Source organism: Amblyomma maculatum, chromosome 4 (assembly GCF_055883805.1).
Source record: "Amblyomma maculatum isolate TAMU_Amacu chromosome 4, ASM5588380v1, whole genome shotgun sequence".
NCBI classification, from domain to species: Eukaryota; Metazoa; Arthropoda; class Arachnida; order Ixodida; family Ixodidae; genus Amblyomma; species Amblyomma maculatum.
The window spans coordinates 103,237,034-103,256,193 of NC_139347.1; positions in this window are offsets into that span (position 1 = coordinate 103,237,034).

Below are 19,160 nucleotides of genomic sequence, written 5' to 3' on the forward strand. Positions count from 1 at the left end.
TCATTTGGCGCTGCGTAATCAAGAATGACAGCGCCTTCTTTTTTCATTTTTTTATTGTTAGGCAGCAGCGGAGACTTATTGAGGAGGCAAAATTGCAGCTTCATCCTGGTACGCGTTATGCGTGCCTGTGTCGCTGATATGAGCTACGATATGCGCTGTGCTTTCATTTCTTTTGCTAGTTCTCACAGAAGGTGCGCGGTCGTTCAGACTACATATGACACGGCAAACGATGAAGATTAGAGCCGGCGCTGCAGTCATAATAAATGTAGAACGTTGTCTTATAACTAGACTCAATGTTGCTGCAAAAGGATTATTTCGTTGCAGCCCAGCGCGCTAGTGCCCCATATATGACATTTTAATTTCTTTTTCCCGCATGATAGAAGAAGCGAATTCAACCTAACATCACCGTTCGTTTTCGGCCTTTTTATACCTGGCCATTTTACATGAAATCCTAATGTGAAACACCTCAGTGACAAATTAGTTCTCGACCATATTATTTGCAAACTAACATCAGCTAGAGTATTTGCCAATTTGTCAGACACTCTGTCTCCACTTTGCAAGCAATCAGACTAGGTAGCTATTGGGGTCTTTATATCAATTTCAATTTGCTCCCCTTATAACCTTGCAATAAATTTCGCGGCCGGTTGCCTTGATGCCATGTTTTGAAGGATTCGGAAATTCACTGACAATAGGATTCCTCGCGGTCTTCCAATAATTGATTTACCTATAGCTCTTGCAGATGACTGTAGGATAAGAGTTATAGCGACACTTTTGGACGACACCCGACGTTCTCTCGCAGTGCAGTTTGTAATGACCTACCGTTAAAAGATGGTCACTCGTAGTCATGTGGGATAGACGTCTGATCATCTGTTGGGTTCGTACAACGTTCGTAGAGCGGGTAAGCGTTCGTACCAGCCCACAGCTGGACGCCGTCGCGGCGTTCTACAGCATCTGGACATTCTAAACTGCTCTGCTTGTAGCCCACCACTGTTTGCAAATTTTTGCGCCGTTATCGCCATATATACCACGTGTAAACAGTCCAACGGCATCTCTGGTATACCTATATGCCCTAACCCTGTCCTGTGCCAGAAGCAGCCGTATCATTAGAGCATCAACTCTATTCCTCTCTTTCAGAGGCCTTAAGGTCCTTGCAAGATGCAATGTCTACCGCGAACTCTAGCGCTGTGCTGCAAATGTTTTCATTGTCGTGTCCAGGTACGAATTCCCTTCGTTACTACAGAAGCCGATGTCACGCCTCGTGTAAAATTGCAACATACTTTTTGGCCATGAGGTAAACATCGTCATCGCCATCAATTTCCAGCTGCAATACCCTCTCGCACTCTGCAATGAACATCGTCGCCGTCACGAAGTTCCATCTGCGCTGCTCCTTCATTCAACATAGGTAAACATGCCACACATACACAGACGCCTCCTCTCTAAAGACATAGACCGCAGCACTGCCATATAGGCCGCCGAGAGCGCTGAACAACGAGATTCCAGACTACCCGTTGCCGAGAAGATTACCATGCGCGGAAGCGAGCCTAGATCGATGCGGCAGCACCGACTGCGGCTGCGGCCTATAATTCATACGCTGGAGTCCGCATAGATCGAAAAAAAAAATAATTATATAAAACAAGCGCAAAAAACACATACCCGGTGTAGCCAATCAATTGTCCGACATTTATGTTCTTGTCCCGATCCTGTATGTCACCGTCTAGTCAAAATCATCCAAAGCGATCTTTCCGTATTGATTACACGCGAGTTAGAAATATACTTAAGAGCATTACCTTCAGTACTATATGTAATGATGACGTAAATATTGAATTTGAAAGTTTTCTCTCGTACATCAAAAATGCAATCAGCCAATCAACACGGGAGTGTGTCAAACGCAACTAGAAAGATCCTATATGCCCATGGATAACTCAGGATATACTTGACGTCCTGAAGAGAAAGGATTCATGGTACAATAAATGGAAGAAAAACAAAGTAAATGACTATTACCGAACGCAGTTTAAATATTACAGGAATAAGTCAGTAGCCATGATCAGAAAATCTCCACTTTGCAAGCAATCAGACTAGGTAGCTATTGGGGTCTTTATATCAATTTCAATTTGCTCCCCTTATAACCTTGCAATAAATTTCGCGGCCGGTTGCCTTGATGCCATGTTTTGAAGGATTCGGAAATTCACTGACAATAGGATTCCTCGCGGTCTTCCAATAATTGATTTACCTATAGCTCTTGCAGATGACTGTAGGATAAGAGTTATAGCGACACTTTTGGACGACACCCGACGTTCTCTCGCAGTGCAGTTTGTAATGACCTACCGTTAAAAGATGGTCACTCGTAGTCATGTGGGATAGACGTCTGATCATCTGTTGGGTTCGTACAACGTTCGTAGAGCGGGTAAGCGTTCGTACCAGCCCACAGCTGGACGCCGTCGCGGCGTTCTACAGCATCTGGACATTCTAAACTGCTCTGCTTGTAGCCCACCACTGTTTGCAAATTTTTGCGCCGTTATCGCCATATATACCACGTGTAAACAGTCCAACGGCATCTCTGGTATACCTATATGCCCTAACCCTGTCCTGTGCCAGAAGCAGCCGTATCATTAGAGCATCAACTCTATTCCTCTCTTTCAGAGGCCTTAAGGTCCTTGCAAGATGCAATGTCTACCGCGAACTCTAGCGCTGTGCTGCAAATGTTTTCATTGTCGTGTCCAGGTACGAATTCCCTTCGTTACTACAGAAGCCGATGTCACGCCTCGTGTAAAATTGCAACATACTTTTTGGCCATGAGGTAAACATCGTCATCGCCATCAATTTCCAGCTGCAATACCCTCTCGCACTCTGCAATGAACATCGTCGCCGTCACGAAGTTCCATCTGCGCTGCTCCTTCATTCAACATAGGTAAACATGCCACACATACACAGACGCCTCCTCTCTAAAGACATAGACCGCAGCACTGCCATATAGGCCGCCGAGAGCGCTGAACAACGAGATTCCAGACTACCCGTTGCCGAGAAGATTACCATGCGCGGAAGCGAGCCTAGATCGATGCGGCAGCACCGACTGCGGCTGCGGCCTATAATTCATACGCTGGAGTCCGCATAGATCGAAAAAAAAAATAATTATATAAAACAAGCGCAAAAAACACATACCCGGTGTAGCCAATCAATTGTCCGACATTTATGTTCTTGTCCCGATCCTGTATGTCACCGTCTAGTCAAAATCATCCAAAGCGATCTTTCCGTATTGATTACACGCGAGTTAGAAATATACTTAAGAGCATTACCTTCAGTACTATATGTAATGATGACGTAAATATTGAATTTGAAAGTTTTCTCTCGTACATCAAAAATGCAATCAGCCAATCAACACGGGAGTGTGTCAAACGCAACTAGAAAGATCCTATATGCCCATGGATAACTCAGGATATACTTGACGTCCTGAAGAGAAAGGATTCATGGTACAATAAATGGAAGAAAAACAAAGTAAATGACTATTACTGAACGCAGTTTAAATATTACAGGAATAAGTCAGTAGCCATGATCAGAAAATCGAGAAAACTGTATTATACCAAACTGGTTAGTCAAAACAAAGGGGACACGAAACAACTATGGAAGATAGTTAGAAATGTAACTGGTATAGATAAACACAAAGAAGTCCCCCCCAATAGCATTTCTCTGCAAGTTGCTAATGATTTCAACGAGTACTTCACTAACATTAGTAATAGCCTTTCTAGCCAATCCCCACTATCGCTATCTAGTTCATCTGTACCAACAACTGTATGCAAAAATTTTCATTTTCGTGCTATTACCACTGAAGACATAAAAGCTGTTGTAAGTAAGATGGCACTAAACAAAGCAACCGGTCTTGACGGCATTCAATCAAGGGTAGTCAAAGATAACATAGATATCCTCTGCCCTTACCTTTGCCACTTGTTCAATCGTTCCCTAGAAAATAATCGCTATCCTGATACACTGAAAGTTGCTAAAATAGTTCCAATATATAAAGCAGGAGATCGTAACCAGCCAGGTAGTTACAGGCCGATATCTGTACTAAGTGTGATTAATACACTTTTCGAAAAACTAATAGCAAAACAAGTAAAAACATTTCTTGACAACAATAATGTCATTACACCTCAGCAACATGGATTTGTCGAAAATAGGTCAACTTCCACAGCAGTGTTAACTTTATCACAAGCTATTAATTCTGCCCTGCATCAGAACAAAATAGCTGTTGTTGTTTTTTTTAAATATTCAAAAGGCATTTGATACGGTATGTCATCCTATATTGTTCCAGAAATTGGAAAGTTACGGTTTTGTCGATAACTCGTCCAAATTTTTTCACACCTATCTATCTAACCGTAAGCAAAGAGTACTTATTAATGATTTTATATCAGATGTGAACGATGTAACCTGTGGTGTGCCACAGGGTTCTGTTTTGGGTCCCATGTTCTCACTTTATCTAAACGATCTCCCGCAAGTGCTGCGCTTTTCTCAAGTACTACTGTACGCAGACGACACCGCTCTTGTGGTTACTGGGGAATCTCTTCGGGCAATTCAGACGATCATAATGAATGAGCTGACAATGCTGTCTTCCTGGTTCCTCAACAATCGCTTAACGCTGAACATTGCCAACACTAAGTATATAATCTTTCACTCTAGACACAAGACTATTAACAATACATTTACACTTACTCTAGGTAACTCGTTAATAGAACCAGTTTCTTCTTTTAAATATTTAGGGGTTATATTTGATTGCCATTTACACTGCAAAGAACAAATTAACAACGTATGCAAAAAATTAGCCTTTGGGTGCCACACGCTCATAAAGGCGAGATACTATTTTCCTTACGATATACTACGTTCCCTCTACTTCTCGTTTTTCCATTCACATATCAGTTACTGCTGTGAATCTTGGGGTCAAACATATAAAACATATTTGTCGCCTTTACATCGTCTTCAAAAGCGGGCATTGAATGCAATAACAACTAGTAATTTTGATCAATCCAGCAGCAACATTTTTGATGCCAACAATATACTATCGTACCTAACCTTGCGTAACTACAAAGTTGCGCTTGTGATCAACAATATAATTAGCACTAACTCCCCCCTTCCATTAAGCCTATTTGTCCAGTCTTCGCGTAATACTAGGCAGGCATCTAACTGTAATTTTAACCTTCCCAAATGTAGAAATGTGTATGGTGAACGACTGATGGAGTTCAATGGTGTTAAAATATGGAATGAATTGCCGATCGAGGTAAAAGCCGCCAGAAATTTTAAATTGACATGTAAACTATATTACCAGTCTAATCAAATTCTGCCTGAATTTTTTTCTTAGTGAAATTCCCATATGTAGCCTAGTTTTTGAAACATGCTTTACACTTGTATTTGTTGTTGCGCAGATGCAATAGCGTGTGCGCAATAATTTTTGTGAGTGTATCGTGTACTTCGCTTGCACTTTATTGTACTTTGTAACCATATTCTTTCTAATTTTCCTTTTCTTCATTGTAGTACTATTATGCTTATCGATTTTATTTGGTACTCATAATTATGTGGGTATTTTATTTTACTTGCAGTTTGCTGTATTCTTGCCTATGTACGCAACTGTAGCAGTAATGTTGCGTTTATATCATTATTGTTCCTTTCAATCATTGATCCTCTATGGCTGAACCTGAGAGTAATATTTGTATTTGGACCGGCCACTAGCCTACTGAGCTATCGGTCCAAACAGTGTTTGTACATTTTATTTGGTTTTGTCAATAAAGTTCCTTGAAAAAAAAAAATATCTTCTAACTTTTGAGCTAATGCTGGATAATCGGTTCAGAAGCGTTGAACTCCTCCTCGTTTTCTATTAACCCGCTATCTCACCCCTCCCATTCCTGCCTTTACGTTGTTTTCTTGGCATTTATTACGTTGCAGGCTATATTACACTTTATGTCCACTTCAAGCATTATCCCAGATAGAATGTGTTTAACTCATATATCAGTAGCTAGCCTGTACTGTTGACGCCCCCTCACGTTGACTTTACTTCCCAAATTTCCTGATTTCAAGCATTTTCTTTGACACTCAAGTTTGCAGTTCTTGAGTGAGTATAGGCCATAAACTGTCGTATGATACCTTCTTAAGGTATACCAGTAGCAGGATAATCGTAACCTTCGAGCGAATTCCAAATGCTCTCTGCCCCGTCCGAATACGCCCAGCTATTTTTGTCTCACGGTGCCGCCCGCAGTTGATACTAGTCTCGTAAATCTCAATGCGTCGCTTACTATCGTAAACTCCTTCGCTCTTGCAAGAGGACGGGAGGTACCGGGTTCGATCCCCAGTGCCGCCGGGTACCCACCGGTTTTAAAATGGGTACAAGCTATCCCCCGGCCTGGTGCTCGGCTCTTCTGGGGTGAAATGCTTGGGAAAAGGGGTCACGGCCCAAATAGTTGCGCCGATGTGGCAGTGATTCGTTCCGCCATCGGACAACAATAAGTCCGCCTTGCGCGGCAACAGCCCATTATGTGGCCCTTTTTTTTTTTTTCTCGCAAAGTCAGACAGGCCGGAAATCCGGACTTGCCGTGGGACTGCAGTGATCTCTGAGAAGTGAACTTCATCAGTGACAGTGAACCTTTACGTCTTTCGACACGCTGGCTTAAAGCGTTGCGCACTTGAAACAAGGCATTTTCTGAGTTTTCGCGTGTGCAGGACACGACTCGTTTTCAGTTTTGAACCCCGTGAAACACGGTAACTCGAACCACCTTTGCAGGCTGAATGTTCGAAACTATTTTGCCCCAGAAGGAGCGCAGCGGGGTTTGCGGAGCCTCTTCCAAGCGCACACCCCTGGAAAAGCCGAGCGCCAGGCCGGGGGACGCTTGTACCCATTTTTACCGGTGGGTGTCCGGCGGTGGGTTTCGAACTGACCACCTCCCGCAGCCGAGACGGGCGCTCTAACCACTAGGCCACGGCTAACCACTAACCACACGTCGCATTGACAAGAAATCTCTTTCAACGCAAAATAGCACTGCTTTTATTTCGCGTTGCAGTTCAGTGCCTCGCCGGAGTGGACAAATAATAAGCCAAGTGCGACACGAGAAAAAGCCCTCATGTCCGCCTTTCAGTTATGAAACAGCCGACATCGCTTTTCTTGCTAGTCTGCACCCATAGCCATAAAATGTGTCCTGGTTGTTCCGAAACAATAAGCATAAAACTAAATAGTCTCCCGCTCAATGAATGCGCATATCTACCGGTCCGGCTCCACCGTTTTAAACACAGACCTTTTTAAAGCATTTATAAACCTCGAAGAAGGACACCAAATAACCCAGAAGAAAACTGCCCCCCCCCCCCCCCCCAACCCGAAAACCTTTGTTGATAAGCGATACAGAGAATACGAGCCTGTGTAGATGAAAAATGTAATTAGGATTGCGACTTGGGCAAGTTATGTCGTGCCTTTTCGGGCTGGTATATCTTCTCACCGGAATCTTTATAGACAAAGGCAGTGCGTTTCATTTGCAAGATATTCGATTTGTTTTTTTTTTTTTTTCCAGTCTGCTTTTCTTCCATAACCAGGTCTCAGTACATAATTACTCAACGTCGTCACCTTGAAAGGGTCAAATTTATGTACAGTTAAGTAAATTCGCGTCGCTTTTTTTCGGTACAAAAATATGACACTGCTTATGCTATGTATGTTTTCTATGTTTACCCCCGCCTCCGTCATGCTGCTTGGCGCTGTGGGTAATTAAATAAATAAATAAAATGTGACATTTTGAAGTCCTCACCTACAAGGAGTCCCAACGCTCTGAGTATTTCTCCCTTTTTGCGTGCCCTAACGATTTCCAGTTGATTTTTTCATCATACCAATAAAGCTTGGAATTGATTACCAGGCAACATTTGTTCATCATCATTAGAGAAATTCTTAGCAGCCTGATCGTAACGTTGCATACTTACTTTCTGCGTTACCGTCTTTTCTACAGCACCCCACTTCTCATAGCCTGGTCGAGGTTAAAGATGTAAAAATAAATAAATAAAGTAAATGATGCCAACTTGCGGCTATCCCTCACTCGTATCAAGAAACGTAGGGAGGGGGGGTGGCGTGAAGCCGGAAATATTTTGCGCCAGTTTGGGGAGCCTCCGCGTCCTTATTGCGGTTACCAGATAGCGATTGGAGGATAAATGAATAAGGGAGCACTAAAGGGGCGCAAACAGCGTCCCTCAGAATAAAGTGCTGCGACATGCTACAAAACAATCCACAGAAAGTGCGCAGTGGAGCGAAAATGACCGATTTCAGTGAAATTAGCGATGCCGTTAGCGGCTTCAGTGCATCCTCGTGCAGTTATCTTGCCTCCCGCGAACCTGCTCCTTTCCTTCAAGTTCTTAACTTCGCGAAATGTCCTCCGCATTTACTGACTTCATCACTGCGTGCCTCGAACCACCCAAAGGCGTTTCAGAAGAGCAGACGTCCATTGGTTCCACCTGCAAGAACGCAGAAAAGAAAAAACGAAGACCAGTTACAACGAAAAAAGTGTCATGGATAGAAAACGAAAATAAATGTGCAAATGTCAAAAATGTCAAGCGAGGATGAGACGGGTGGTAGAGGTAACTGAGCTCTCGGCCTATAAAGGACCTTGCTCGGATCAGCCAACGCGGGCTTAGCTCTCAGGAAAAACATGATGCGATGCTAACGGGGCCGCCTTTTCCCTCGTGAAGTGCCCCGTAGTTAAAACTAATGAAATGTCCAGCCGAGACCACAGGCTTTAGAGCTTTTGAAAGAACATTAATCTTCACAACCTTTGTGTATCCCCCTATGATTTCATTATGCTCAATTTCCTCGCTCCATGACCAAGACTTCGCGATGGCCATGCTACTTAGACATTGATAGCGCAACAATTGCGGAAGCACACGTACACCGTAGGAAAGGCAGCCGCTGTCCCGTCGAGTCAGTGCCGACCAAGGAGGTTATATAGAACTTCTGGAGTGGAGGCGGTGCGTGAAAAGTGAAGCCGGCGTCCGCCATCTTGCAAGGGGTAAGAAGAAGGTATCGCCAAGGGGCGCTTCCATATATAACGTCCCATTTGCGTCTCTACGCTACTTTGCACTTGTATGGATATATTCACGCTCTTTTGGATCGCATGGGATAAAACTTCAGCTAAAAAGTTCTGAAAGAAATTAGTATATTAATGAGTAGCATTATTGGATCCTACGGCACAGCACATTTATACAGTGTGTATAAATGTGCTGTGTTGATTATCTCGAGTATGAGAGCCTCAAGTCTTATGTCATTGAATAGCCTATGTCGAGTATAATTGCACTAGACTTATTGTAAGTTTTAATTGCTATCAATAATAAAATAAAATAAATAAATTAGTTATTTGTATAAAATTCAACTTTCCGCTACAGCATCAAGTCATATATCGTTAAACAGCTTGTATCGAGAACGAGATATTGCACTATACGATTTACTGGTATTAGCTAATGCGCTTTAATCAGGTGATTTCATTAACAATTGCATTTTAGGCTCCAAAAGCAAGTCATATATCGTTTAAACGTTTTCTACGAGTAGAATTCAAAATCAAATGGTAAACTACGCTAAACGATGTGAAATCGAACTAACGCGGGTCTCACTCGGTTAAAATAAACGAGTGATAGAAGCGAAACTGTCTCAATGTTTACAGATTCACAGCACGTAAGGAGTGCTAAAGGCTTCCGATATTTTTTTTATTTTTTTTTGACCGCTTGAAAGAAACTAACACCTGGCGTTGGCACGTGCGTCCCCTCGGTTAGCTATTGGCAGAAACATCTGAAAGAAGACACGATCATTCGTTTGTTTTCTGCACTTCATAATTTCTGTAGCATCATCATAACACTTTTGCAGCTGAAAATATTTTTATTAAAATGCTGTCATTTTTTCTCACAGTGCTACCCAAAAGAGTTTGAAAGATGTCGCACTAGTTCTAGAAATCGCAGTGTTAATATCGTTTTCAAATGCTATTAATATCACTAAAGCACCAGACTTAATTAGTTGATTCAGGATTGGTAAAGCAGGCAACGAATGGCGCTCATTTGGACAGAAATATTCATGCTGTCAGCGGAGCATACGTGCCTCAATGCAGATTTAGGGGCATATTCTCATCCCGAAACAGTGTTCGTCAACTGCGGGCTGTAATTTTGAAACTCAGTTTACGGATGTGCTATGTGCGCCGCAGCGCAAGTGTTTTTTTGTCCAAGAAGCAGTGAAAAAATCTGGAGAACATTGATAGCTCCGCCCCTATAACATCCACTCTTGTGACAATGTAAGGCATATGAAAGAAGAAATTGGCAGTCTATACAATAGATTTTGACGACAACAAGATTTCATTAAGATTTTCTTAAATTCGCATGCGCTCAAGTGCTCGCGAAACGCGCGCGATGCGCTTGCGTTGGCCGGCGCCGCGTGCTTTTTGCCCCTTGCAGCATGGCCGCCGCTGGCTCGGCCGGCTTCACCCGCTCGCATTGGCGGCCATGGGGGACCGCCACTCCAGAAGTTCTATATAACCTCCTTGGTGCCGACACAGTTACACCATGCGTCACTCGACTGGGTGGTTTATTATGTGTATTTCCAGCAAGCCCCGTATTTAAAGTAGACATCACAATTTAGGAAAATGTGCAGTGCACTGGGATAATGGCGGTTGTTGTTTAGAGCGCCTATGGTAGCCATACGCTCTGGGAAGCTCGTGAATGCATTATAACCTCATGTGCCTAAGTGAGCTGGGGTAGATGCATTGCAACCTGCAAGTAATGGTCCAATATCTCATGAGCGAGTGTCGTGTTTTTGTTTATTTTGACAGCATGAGTACGAAAATTTCTAAAATAAAAAATCGAGTATTCTGGGATCATTTTCCCAGTGAAATTGAATCAACCAGGTCTACAAACGTGTGCAATGACCCCACGGGCAAATGTGCAGACCCGGTAGGAGCCACAGAACTAATTTGTTGAAGCAGTTGGAACGTTCGATGCGCAGTCTGGGCTTGTGTATTAAAAAAAAACAATAAAATATAATATATTTATCCTTATTTTACTACAGTTCATGACTGCGCTTTCAAGAACGTTCTGAAAAAGAAAAACGCGCTGAGAGCGAGGGTATCATTGAAGTAGTTGACCAATCTACATCAACAATGCAGTGGCGCTAACGCAGAAATTGATTGCCGATGTCGATCTCGCAGATTTTGGTTTCGTAGCGAACAGGCTGGAATATATCCATAGCAGTGGCTCTCTCCGATGATCCAATGATGCAGACTGACCCCTAACAAGTTACAAAGTTGCTCATCTGCCATAGAAATATTCTTACCTACCCTCTTCCTCCCCCCCCCCCCCCCTCAACTTCGATAAGCCTCAACTCGATGCTGAAGTGAAATTGTGGGGCGGAATAGTGGTCCCAGTGTTTTAGCATAGAACGGTTTCAGGAAAACCACATGAACCCCTTCTGAACACTTCGGACGTCGGGGCTCTGGTTGTTTACCGTGAACAAATCCATAGTTATGTCCCTGCGCTCCTTACTCGCCTCAAGAAAGTAAAGTCGCCTTCCAGAGGTTTGATGAACAGCATCGTTACTTCCATCATTTGAAATAGAGCCTACAGACCTCCCTTGTACGAAGCAACTTTGACCAAGACACCTATACTGGAGTCCACACAGACGCTGCCAAGAATGGCCTCAAAGCCGTACTTATTCAGAATCAGAACAGCCTCCAGAATGTGTCACCACGTAGGCGAGTCGGACATTGTAAAAGGCCGAGACTATCTATTCGACATCGTTAAAGTGATTGCTTGCTGTAGTTTGGGCATTAATTTGAGTCCCTTCTTGTACGTACATCCATTTAAGGTGTTTACAACTCTCAGATACCTTGCAGGACGAATTGCACAGTGGGCCTTTCGGCTGCAAGAGTTGGACGCGCCGATTGTTTATAAGTGCGGTTTCAGGCACGTTGATGCCGTCTACCTCTCAAGACCCTCCTGTATAATCAGCACCTACAATCAAGACGACGCTAATGAAGCCGCCTTTCAAGGCGCACTATGCACGTTTGATATGGTAGCGTGGCAGAAACTTTACATTGAACTCTATGAAATCATCGCCCCTTTGAAGGCCAAGAAGGCACCATTCCACACGTATTGCATGTGTCAGTCGCTTTAAGCCTATACAACAAATATTTATAAAAAACGTTTGCAGCGGGTGGGTGGTCTTGGCTGCACGTTGTTCTGGCTGACTTAGGCGATAAGTTCAGGAAGCCGGTCACGATAACCAAAGATGGGTACATCTGGGGTACAGTCGCAAACTAGTACGAATTAGCCCCAAGTACTACTAACCCTTAGCTAGCTAAGACTGTTCGTCACTGCAGCCGCACCTGTCGTGAATGTGAAAGACGCAACACTCAGCCCACGCAGGCTGCAGGATATGTTCACTCTAACCTGCCGCCAATGAGTCCGTTACAAGAAGTAGGTGCGGAAATACTTGAATTTTTCCTATGCCTAAGACGGCGAACCGTTGGGTATGTCGAACAGCGAGCTTTATCTGCTGATGTAGCGGAGTTTACGTCCAGTTTATTGTCGTTCGTCATGGGGCTCCAGAGGTCCTGATCACTGACCGCTGTGCCGCATTCGCTCCAACTCATAGCAGAGGTTTTGCGTTTAAGTCCCACTCACCACCGTAGAGCTACTGCTAACCACCCTAAAACGCACGAAGCATAGTATTTATTGAAAAGATTCTAGCAGTCATGGTCTCCATGATATGGATGCCAAGCACAGATCATAGGACATTCTTCCCTCTATTACTTTTGTTTACAATACCACCATTTAACGAATCACTGGGGTTTCGTCATTCCGCCTGGTGCACAGCAGGGAACTGACAATGCTTGACTTGATGCTGCCCTACGAACTATAGAGACTTATACTTACGGCGATGCTCATCTCATTACTCCCCGCTGGAGAGACTACGCAAGGAAGACCGCGAGCATGTCGATGCATCCAAGTACAACCTTGTAAGTTCATTGTAAGTTCATTCCTACCTGGCGATAGAGCGCAAGTGCGGACTTTAGTTTAACCTAGCGATCTTAGAGAGAAGCGAGAAACCACTACAAGGCTACCTGGAATGTATTCTGCAGTTCATCGCTGCAGGGTGTAAAGTTGTGCACCTCGCCTTTCTTGCGTTTGATTCACATTCATCGAAGTTGGAAGGCATTTCGGGGTGTCCTAGAAAGAGGCGACATCGTCATTTCTTTGTCTAGATGAGGTAGCATGGCGTCGAGCATGGTGATCACTTCTCCGGCAAATAGGCTAATGCAGTCTTGCGGGTCGTATCCTGAAGAGCTTTATTGTATGCAACTATTGAGTAAGGACAGATTTCATCCCACATTGCCATCCGCATCCACATACATAGAAAACATCACTTCAAGTATTTTTTATATACGTTCTATCTGTCCGTTGTTGGTGGCAGTAACTGGGTCGTCTTGCGGCTATTGGTGCGATTAGGAAAAAAGAATATTTTGGATGCACACTGAAGAAAGATTTGAAAGCCTTGTCTACAACTGCTTGGTTGGTAGACAACCTAGCGTAAAAGTCGCCGGACATATATTCGTTCCTCACCTGCGGCATGCGATTATTTTTATACTACTGCTTTTGCAATCATCTCTACTTCACTTGATTAATTCATATGGATAAACGCCAGGAACATACCTCTTATACTTTTCTTGGTGTCATTAGTTGTTTTCTCCTTCCATACTTATTTTAGAACGATCCCCTCATTCTCTTTCGTGTGCCGATTTTCCAGCATTCAGGACTTACTTAGTAGAAGGAAAAGTAACATGCATGAGCGCCGTTATATGCGACCATAGTAGTTGAAAGAAAAAAGTTAAAACTAATGGTTTTTTGGGGCAGACGTTCGATAACCGAATTAAATATTAAATGTTATATTATTATTTGGAATAGTCAGACTTTCAAGCATCCAGCGTTTCATTCCTGTGAACAGCTCAACTGTTTGACATCCTGCAGGAAGCAGCAAAAATTGTACGCTAATCGAGGAAATTAGTATTTATCGGTATAGAATTCATGTATATATTGAATAGCAAAGTAAGAATATGTGTGAAGCCTCAACTTCAAGATATCTCATTCCATTGCGCTCTAAATAGAGTTAATTTTCTGTCCATATCCTTTAATGGTCTATGTTTTTCTCACTTGCGGATGCTTTTGGCTGGAACTGACACTTAACATTGTTATTATGTTTTATCTTTTCTAGAACGCACGGTTCACGTAAAATTTAAAACTGTTACGCTTTGTAAAGATAGGTATAAGGCGGTACTAATATCGCTTGAATCTTGACATTTTCTAAATCTTATCGACACAAGAGAGGCTGCAAGGTGCTTCTATCCTTGGAACTAGCACCGCCAGAGGCATGCTTTCGATTTTTCGAGGCAGCGGTGTTTCTGAGTCTACAGAAAATCTCTCTCTAGAGAGATATTTTTATTACAGCTTGGCTCCCACCTCTGCTAACACGAACCAATATAAATATTCATACTTACCGTGAAATATCACAGAGTGAAACTTGGTACCTAAACCAGTGTTTTATAAGGAAAATATTCTAAATGTTCTTGGTAAATTTGCGTAAGTCTTCCTCCGTATCCTGCCAGAACTGAGACTCGCATTAAAATTGGTACAGAAGTTGAAAGTTGAAAGTATATTAGGGAATCTAAACAGAGTTGCAATCGCATACAACGAGAGGTCCCATGATACAAAACCGCGGGTGGGGCCCCCCCATGAAAATAGATTTCAGTAAGCAACTAAATAGTAAAAATACACAACATATTATTAAACAAAGCAGAGAATAAATAGATAGATACATAGTGTAATAATTGTTACAGATATATTTAATTATAAACAATATAATGTTGCAGAAGTTTCAATAAAACAACAGACGCTGCGATATATAGCATTAATAACATGAAAATCACACATTAACAAGAAAAAGCTTTAATTTGGTTTTGAACAACGAAAGCGTATGAATTTGTTTGATGTCTACGTTCGAAGAGTTCCAAAATGATAAGGATAAAAAACGAAGGCATTGCTTCCCGTAATTAGTTAATGTGTGACGATGTTGCTTATAACGGCGCCGGGAGAAATAATGCTTAGCGGGAGCTGATGTGGAAGAATCTGAAAGAATGAGATATCAATATAAAGCGCCGAGATTGGTAGGTGGTTTAAATCTACGATCAAAATGCTAGAGGGCTACAATCGAGGGGTAGTGGCTATGGTGCGCATGGCTTGCTTTAGCAGCTTTGTTAAAGGCCACAGATGAGTATGATAGGCGTTACCCCAGGATGACATACCGTAGTTTAAGCGGCTGTGGATGAATGCGTTTTACAGGGCTAATAAAGCTTGGATTAGGAAATAGCTTTGGGATTTAATTAGTGTGCTTATCCCACACAAAATATTTTTGCATGTTTCAGCTATATGATGATGGAGTTTTAAGTCGTGGTCAATGATAACACCCAGAAAAGAACCTCGACCTAGCAAAGAAATAGCAGCAAAATTTAGGTATAGTAGTGTTGTATTGGGAAATGGCTTCTGAGGGAGATGGAAGATCTGAAAACAAGTTTTAGTGATCTCAAAGGACAGGCGGTTAATGTGGCGCCAGCGCTCAGGATAATTAAGGTCCTTTGTAGGTTATGTATGAGCTGATTAATGTCCGGGTGCGATGATATCATGGTAGAGTCATCTGCGTATTGCAATGCTTTAAACAGGACGGTAAATCACTCATGCAGAGTAAAAACAATACGGCCTAGAATAAAACCTTGTGCAAATCCCTTGTTAATTAAAGCTATGTCAGATATGTGGTAGTTAATATAGACTATGTGCTCTCGGTCACAAAGAAAGCTCTTCGAGAGCAGAAGAGGAGGTCCAGTGATACCGTATAATTCTAGCTTGTAAAACGAGATAGTGTGATCGATGGAATCAAATGCTTTACTAAAATCTATGTATACTGCTCCTGAGAACATTCCTTTATCAATAGCCAGCCTAACGTAATCGATAAGCGACGCTATTGCAGTACCTGTTTATAGTCTGCGCCGAAAGCAGCGTTGACTATCTGTCAAATGGTAATTGTTTTCAATACAACTTGATAACTTTATTTCAATAAGTTTTTCTAATTTATTTTTCCGAAAAGGGAAGCATTGTAATCGGTCAATAATTATTTGGCAGAGCGGGATCTCTTTTTTTGAGGAGAAATGCGACGTAAGGAAATCGCGCATGCAATCGGGAAGAATTAGAGCAGACACCAGGCTACCTGTAACTTTTTTAATCACCGATCACATGGGTTGTCAGCATGGCATAGTTGTTGTTGTTGTTGTTGTTGTCCAAATAACTTATGGCACATACCCACAGAGGGGGATCGGCCAAGAATTGGGTAGCAAAGAATTTTTTTTTTTTAATATACTTGCATAAAAAGAAAAAAAAAAAAATATATATATATATATATATATATATATATATATATATATATATATATATATATATATATATATATTAATAATAATTTGAGGGGTAGAGGAAACGAAACAAAATGGGAAATAAGTGAAATATAATATGAAAAGTGGTAACACTCACGGGAGATTGACACTATATTTGTAGGACAAGTGATGTTTTAATATTTAGCAAGGAAAACGATTTGAGTGCAGTAAAAAATTTTGCATGGCGGTAAAAATAGCCCTGTGACTGTGCCCAAGGATGGTGGCGCCAAATGATAACAATGTCGGGCTGCTTAAACTAAGGCCAAGCTGTTGCAATGGCCTTTCCATCAACTGTTTTCTCAGCGTAGTAAAGCGGCGGCAAAACAATAAAAAGTGATCTAATGTTTCTTGTTCACCGCAAAATGCGCAGACGGGAGACATTGCCAAACCAGACCTGTGAAGATAGAAATTTAAAGGTGGGATGCGGCATCGCAGCCTTGTTAGTGAAATCTCAAGTTGCCGTGAATGACATAATTTTCTATTCCAAGAATAATTTAGATGCAGGTAGTCCTCAGATCTTAAAAGATGTCCGTTTTTCATATTTAATAGAACGTTTCTTCGAAACCTCGCTGCGGTGATGTACGCGGTCGCCGGAAGGATAGATAATACGGGGCCATTAAGGGACTCTTTTGCTAAATTGTCAGCATATTCATTTAAATCCACATTGCTGTGGCCTGGTACCCATACCATATGTACAATTTTCAAATGTTTTGGTATCAGGGAGACAAAGGTTTTTACTATTGCAGAATCCACCGACGAAGAGAGAGATGAACACAATGATAGAGAGTCGGAAATTACTGCCACTTTAGAAAAAGAGGAGTCTAATTTACGTAGAGCGAGTACCACCGCCAGAAACTCCGCCTCAAAAATTGGGGTGAAGTCCGGAAGCCGGACAGAAAAAGACCAGTCTAAATGTGGACAATATATACCCACTCCCACCTTTTCATTACTTTGAGATGCGTCAGTAGCTACAACTAAACTAGCAGAAAGACTTCTTAAATGATCTTCTAATAATCCGTTTAGAATAACGGATGATAAGTTTTTAGCATTATTCGGGAATATGTCGTCAAAGACAATTTTAATAGATGAACCGATGGTTTGTATGGGTAGAATACTAGGAAGGGAAACATTTAAGGGGTCCAGCAAATTTTTGACCATAACAACCTGCGGGGTGTGAAATTTAGACCAATGGACACCGAAAAAGGAGGTCGGTTGACAGCAAAAAATAGACATAGATCGGTGAAACTCTGATTCATATATCCTTAAGTACGTCTGAACGGTTAGAATTTGTAATCTACATATCAAGGGTGGAATCCGGGCTTCAACGTAGAGCACATTGTTGGCAACAAATTTTGGAAGTCCCATACACAAACGAAGCGCTTCTCGCTCCAAAAGAACAAGCGGTCGAATTTTATAAGCTGCTGATCCAGAAAACAAGACTGAACCGAACTCTAAAATTCGACGCACATACATAACATAAATCATTAAAAGGACATCTCTCCGCATTCCAGACCTGGGACGACTAATTCGGCGCAACATGCCCACGGCCCGAGCCCCTTTCGTAGCAATATGGTTAATGTGGGGCTGCCATGAAAGATTATCATCATAAGTGACCCCTAAATACTTTAATGATTTAACCTGTGGTATTATTTGTTGCTGATACATTACAGACAGACTTACAGAATCTTTTATATTAAATACGAGGACTGCGCTTTTGTTGACATTTAATGTGAGATGCAAGCCACACAACCAATTCTCAATAGAGTTTAGGTACGTTTGCAAGTGGAGATAAAGGGATTGAATATCCGATGCAGTTGCAAAAAACGCAATATCATCAGCATATACGTAAGTGCGAAAGTCATGATTAACAGGTATTGAGCTGAGTAGTATATTGAAAAGGACTGGTGGAAGGACTGCTCCTTGCGGCACTCCCCTGGCTTGCTTATATCTGCCAGAATGGACGCCATTTAATGCACAGTAAAACTCTCGGTTTTGGAGGAATTCGGATATCCAGGCTACTAAATAATGTGGAAACTGAAGAGATTTTAATTTTTGCAATAGAATGCTATGCTCAACGCTATCATAGGCCTTGGCTATATCTAGCGTTATCAAGGCAGCGTGCATTTTTTGGCGCCGCGCTAGAAGAACTCGACTCTCGAGATCAGCATGCGCATTCCAGATGGAACACTTTTGACGGAAACCAATTTGGCAAGGACTGAGGATATTTTCTTTATTCATGAATTCCGAAACACGTATAAGTATGACTCTTTCAATTAATTTTGCAATGTTTGATGTTAATGCAATTGGTCTTATATTATGAATAGACAAGGCACCGCCTTTATTCTTAAGTAAAGGAATTATTTTGGCAAGTTTCCATTCTGGGTGTATCCAAGCATGTTTAATGGAATAATTTACTAGCTCTAATAACGTCTGAGGTGACTCGTCAAAAAGAATTTTTAACATTTTTGAAGTTACTTTATCAGGACCGGGAGCAGCGGCTGGTAATCTCATAACTATTGGAGTAAGCTCAGAAACGGAAATTTGAGGATCATAATTAACAGGTTCCATTGGCATTACAGATATCGAGCCCGAAGGTAGTGCAGACGAGAAACGTTTCTCCAGTCCTTTGGCAATTTTTTTCAATTG